General features: G+C 37.9%; 1 long non-coding RNA gene across 1 annotated transcript in view; it reads left to right on the plus strand.

The window, feature by feature from the left end:
- LOC125454232 (uncharacterized) overlaps positions 1–5,278 on the plus strand; it is a 72,579-nt gene extending 67,301 nt beyond the window's left edge. Inside the window, exons 2-3 of the long non-coding RNA XR_007247995.2 lie at positions 3,140–3,216; positions 5,042–5,278. This is a non-coding gene — a long non-coding RNA (uncharacterized LOC125454232). The remainder of the gene's footprint in view (positions 1–3,139; positions 3,217–5,041) is intronic.
- Positions 5,279–6,000: the final 722 nt, after the last annotated feature.

Genomic DNA, 6,000 nt, shown 5'->3' on the forward strand with positions numbered 1-6,000 from the left:
CTATTAATAGTTGATTTTGTTCTTTAGTGTTCCCAAGGTATTTACCATCTAATCCTTTATTCCTTCAATGTTGGACCATGTAGATTACATTATCCTTCATAACTTCTGTTATGTTCAGAATCACTGCATTGCCAATCTTCTAGGTGATACAATTTAAACAAAGGCATCTATCCTTTCCCAAAAATAGTCATCTATCTTAGCCCTTGATAGAAAACTCACCCAAGTTCTCTTGTTCAACATAAATTTGATACTGCATCCCATGCCCATGGAATAGACAAGTACAAATCTTAAATGTGACTGCATTCAGAATTTCAGTTAATAATCAACAGCTCTCATTAGCAAGCTAATTATGCTCCAAGTTGGCACAATACATAATCATATAGTATAATTGAATTAATGTGCAACTAATTACAGTTCCATGAGAGTCAAACCAATAGCCATGGAAGAAATATTTCCCTTGCCAGCAGTTGATGTATTTTATTGGTTTAAATATTAATGTTATGAAAATGAAAATATTTAAATAGCTGAAAAGCCCAAGTTTTCTGCTACATCACCTTCAAGCTATCATTGGCCAATAACATCATTCAAATGATCCAGGTTTCCATCAAGGATACACGTTCACTATCACAGGAATAGAGCAACATAGTGTAATCAGCTTCTCATCGATTTTCAAAAGACAATAGCATCATGGCCTGGTACTGCACTGTGGGCCTTGACCTGCCTCAAGTATTTCTATATTTAAAAAGTTACATTCCCTAATCCATCCACTTCGTCCATGCACAAGTCATCATTGCTGAATTTGGTTTCTCAGTTTTCATTGTGATTCTTCTTCATTCATTCATGAGATGAGGGTGTCGCTGGCTAGGCAGCATTTATTGCCCATCCCTAATTTCCCAGAGTGCAGTTAAAAATCAACCACATTGCTGTGGATCTGGAGTCACGTAAATGCCAGACCAGGTAAGAATGGCAGTTTCCTTCCCTCAAGGACATCAGTAAGTCAAATGGGTTTTTCCCGACAATTGGCAATGGGTTCACAGACATCATTAGATTCTTAATTCCAGGTGTTTATTGAATTCAAATTCACCATCAGTTGTGGCAGGATTTGAACTCGAGTCCCCAGAAAGTTATCTGGGTCTCTGGAATAACAGTCCAAAGATAATACCACTAGGCCATTGCCTACTTTAAAAGGATCGATAAAGAAAGTTGGAAGGGAATAAATATCTTTGTTGGGTTAATCATATCATATTTTCTATATGGTGGACCTTTCAGATTCCCTGCTGTAAAGTGTGTGAAAGGAAACAAATTTAACAATATGCAAATATTGGTCTATTCGTTTTACTATAATAGATGAGGAATCTAAATATTGAAGACAAGTTAATTTCAATTCTAATAATTAAAGTTAAAAGAAAAGTTAGTCAGATTTTGTCTTGATATAACAGTGGTTAGCACTGCAGCCTCACAGTACCAGGGACCCGGGTTCAATTCCAGCCTCGGGCAACTGTCTGTGTGGAGTTTGCACATTTTCTCCGTGTCTGCGTGGGTTTCGTCCGGGTGCTCTGGTTTCCTCCCACATTCGAAAGATGTGCAGGCTAGGTGGCTTGGCCATGCTAAATTGCCCATAGTGATCAGGGGTGTGGGTTATAGGGGGATGGGTCTGGGAGGGATGCTCCAAAGTAGGGTGTGGATTTGTGGGCCAAAGGGCCTGTTTCCACACTGTTGGGAATCTAATCTAATCTAATCGAAATGAATACAAATAATGAATTAAACACAGTATTTAATTGGGGTAACCGTCAGTTTGGACCAACTTCAGACATCAATGCCATTGTCAAACTCCAAGCATTTTTAACTGATTATCAGTGAGGTTCCAAAGAACAAAGAAAATTACAGGACATGAGCAAGTCCTTTGACCTTCCAAGCCTGCGTTGATCCATATCCTCTATCTACACTGTCATCTATTTTCCAAGGATCTCTATCCCTCTGCTCCCTGACCATTCATGTATCTGTCTAGATACATCTTAAACTAAGCTATTGTGTCTGCCTCTACCACCTCTGCAGGCAGCGTGTTCCAGGCACCCACCACCCTATGTGTAAAGAACTTTCCACGCATATCTCCCTTAAACTTTTCCCCTCTCACCTTGAAATCATGACCCCGAGTAATTGAGTCCCCCACGCTAAGGAAAAAGCTTCATGCTATCCACCTTATCTATACCTCTCATGATTTTGTAGGCCTCAATCAGGTTCCCCCTCTCAACCTCCGTCTTTCTAATGTAAATGTTCCTAATCTACTCAATCTTTCTTCATAGCTGGCACCCTCCATACCAGGCAACATCCTGGTGAACCTCCTCTGCACTCTCTCCAAAGCATCCACATCTTTTTGGTAATGTGGCAACCAGAGCTGTACACAGTGCTTCAAATGTGGTCGAACCAAAGTTCTATACAACTGTAACATGACCTGCCAACTCTTGTACTCAATACCCCGTCCAATGAATGAAAGCATGCCGTATGCCTTCTTGACCACTCTATCGATCTGCGTTGTCACCTTCAGGGTACAATGAACCTAAACACCCAGAACTCTGCATCAATTTTCCTCAGGACTTTTCCATTTACTGTATACTTCGTTCTTGAATTGGATCTTCCAAAATGCATCACCTCGCATTTGCCTAGATTGAACTTCATGGCCTGCCTCTTGTTAATCTCAGTAAACCATTGAATTATGTATGAGTAGCCATTGCTTTCATTCTGTAAGTGTACGTGTGTTAAGATAGGAATCTTGCATGTGTAATCTTGTAAAAGTTTAAATATCACCTTAACAATGAAAAACATCAAAAAGTACAGAAATTTCCTTAGTCTGTACTGTTCCCTCTTCATTGTAATAGAATCTGTAAAATCCCATGGGACAGTATTTGACAAGAAAATTTTGAGAAGCACACAGAACAGTGATTGTGTTTTGTGGTGTTGATAACCAATCAGCCCTGTTGCCACGTTTCTAGGCTTGTAGGACTGAGATGATGTGGAAAGAGTGATGAAACGGTTAAGAGAAAATCAGTGAACACCTTTCATCATTTTTACAAATAATACTTTGTCATATTTGTTTTTCGAAACTGCAAACAACAGTGTAATTTTCTCTTTCAAATTGAAGATCATTCTTGACAGAGACAGAGAACATTGCTGGGGATGGGGACTGGGGGAGTCTCAGCCAAGACTGCGTGAAATTAAGTGAGTTACATTGTTTCTGCTCTTCCAGTTTTAATTTTTTTTTGCTTTGGAATAAATTGAAAGCTGGGAGTAAAATTATTTCCAGCTCCTGTTATGCTATTTTATCATCAGTTACCTTAATGAATTCAGAAAAAAGACTTGATGCTGCTCAGTTCAATTAATTAAACTAAGTACGGAAATAATAATGAACGATTATTTAAGTTATTACAGGCACAAGGAACACTCTTGAATTACATGTTTTTTGTATGGTCTGTCTTGCTGACTGTATTTATCTATTTGAATTGTTAATTATTGCTGTGTTAATAGTTTAGGCAACTTAATAAACAAGTTAACTTATAAAGCTGTGAATGGCAGCAATAACTCAATATTAGCATTTTCATTCACTTTCTACTGATATCTATAGAAGCAACATGGTTAAAATTTTCACAATGAAATCAACAGTTTAGCATTGTTATTCTATGCAAATGTTGGTCTCAGATGCAGATGGTGCTGAAGGCCTATTTATTTATTGCCTACCTTAAGAGTCCTGAAACACTACTCAATAAATAGTTACAGTCCTTGTGGCACTGTGCTCTCAGAGCGCCTTATTATGCTGCTTTTGGGGGTTAATCGGTATTGATCACACATTATGGAATGCGTCACATTGTTGGCACTCATTCTTTGTTAAATAATATTAGCAATCTAATTCTGCAGCAAGTCAGAAGCTGTCTAGGTCATTTCCTTCTTATAAAGCCCCACATATTTCCAGATTAACTTCTGCTAATTTGAAGGTTGCCAAAGAGGAATTGTTACAACATTAACTTGGAAAGTTGGATCTTGAGGAGGGTAACCAGTAGGCTATTATGACAAAGTAATATTCAATGTGACTTTGTTTTAATTCAGTCTCAGAAGTGTATGTCACAGTCAAATTCAGCATCTATTCTTGAAGCCTAGATGCTCTTCACAAAGCGGTGAGGTGTCTTCTATAAAAATAAGAGCAAGAGTAGACTATTCAGCCTATTAAGGCTTTTCTGCTACTCAGCTAGTACATGGCTGAGTTACGTCAACACCATTTTTACATCCTATCCCCATATCTCTTGATAATTTTAAAAACAAGAAAATTGTTAATCTCTGCTATGAATATATTTGAGCAGGAAGAAAAATGGAACAAAGTTACTATAAGTAACAGTGACAAGAAAGCTATCGGATTTTAGCAGTCACAAAGTTTGTTCTCTAACTTCATGTTAGGAAAGGAAATCTAACAGTTTGGCACAATCTGAGCCTGAATATCACTTCAGGCCCATAGCAATGGAATTGATTCTCAAACACAATGTTGTCACACAGCCTTGTCACGGCAACTAGGGAAAGATTACAAGAACTAGCTTCACCAGTACGATCCACATCTCATGAATAAATGACTGAGATTTTTAGCTTTTGTAATCATTAAAAAAAATATTAAACTGCCCTGGTGCAATTTGAACCTGTGTTCTCTAGGTTATTGTTTCTAAACTCTGGATTACTATTTTGCAACATAACCACGACTACATCACTCTACTTGTACCTTTTAAAATAAAGATCTGAAACAAACTAAAATAAGATAAAGATACAGTTTCAAGAGTCAACAGAAAAGAGAGAATGGCACACAAAATGGGTGGTTTGAGGTTTGAAAGGTGAGAATTTTATTTTCTCTATCTAAACGTCACAAGATGACCCAGTAGATGTATGCAAAAGAGGTAGAAGTAAAATGAAACTGTTAAGTTAGCAGCCGAATGTGTTAGATGTAATGAAGGTATGGGGACAGCAATTTCATTGAGGCATCTAACTCTCCCCTCTGTTTGTCTTACAGAGTCCATTCTCTGAGGAGTAGAAAATACATTAATTATAAAATGACTCCTATTCAAACAACTCAGCATCACTATTTTTAGTGTGAAAAATATGTTGTGCTTTCTGGAAACTGCTCGTCCATTATTTAATCATGGCATCAACAAATAGTGTTTGAAATGAAATCTACAAGAACCAGTTAACTTGAATGGAGTTTTCTTTAGGATAAACTAGAAGATGAATGTAAAGAAGAATGGAAAAAGAATCAATATATATTCATTTAGTAAGCATTGAGTCAAATGCAAGGTTTTAAAAGTCTTTGTAACATCTAATGCACAATCTGATAAATTCAGTCCTACAGCCAAACCAAATTTGATTTTCCAGTCTCACTTCCTTCTACAGCAGATCAGGACCAAATGTTCTCCTGCCTTTATATGACTTACTGAAAGCATGAGACGAGATCAGAGTGAAGTCAATTCACAAGATAACAGATTTCAGAGACATTAATGATATGTTATACAACAGTTGTTGTAACACGAGATGATTTCAATCATTCAGAAATATCATTATTATTTTACCTCTGCTGTTCAGACTGCCCTTGCAAGTTCTTGTGTTTGGTTGCAAGGGGGATTTAATGTGGTGATAGGGTCCAAGCTGTCTTCCCACCCTCTAACTCATTTCAGTCCATGGCGATAAAACATGTGGATAGTCTTTTCTGTCCTGCTATCAATGGGGTCCTTGAGTGGGTGATTAACGTCTGCTTGCCTTGTGCCTCTACCATTGGTATGAGCAAAGTGGTGAATGGGATACAGCCATGTGGAGACCATGAGAAGCAAACCCACATAGCATTACTTGTAGGCAATCTAAGGTTTTGGAGGATGGAGGCTTTTCTTTTAAAGGCACTCAATGCCTGAGAAGATCTGAATAAGGAACGAGCATTTGGGCGTTGGGATTCTGAGAGCGAAACTCTTGGCTTTGCTGCTG

Source organism: Stegostoma tigrinum, chromosome 1 (genome assembly GCF_030684315.1).
Source record: "Stegostoma tigrinum isolate sSteTig4 chromosome 1, sSteTig4.hap1, whole genome shotgun sequence".
NCBI classification, from domain to species: Eukaryota; Metazoa; Chordata; class Chondrichthyes; order Orectolobiformes; family Stegostomatidae; genus Stegostoma; species Stegostoma tigrinum.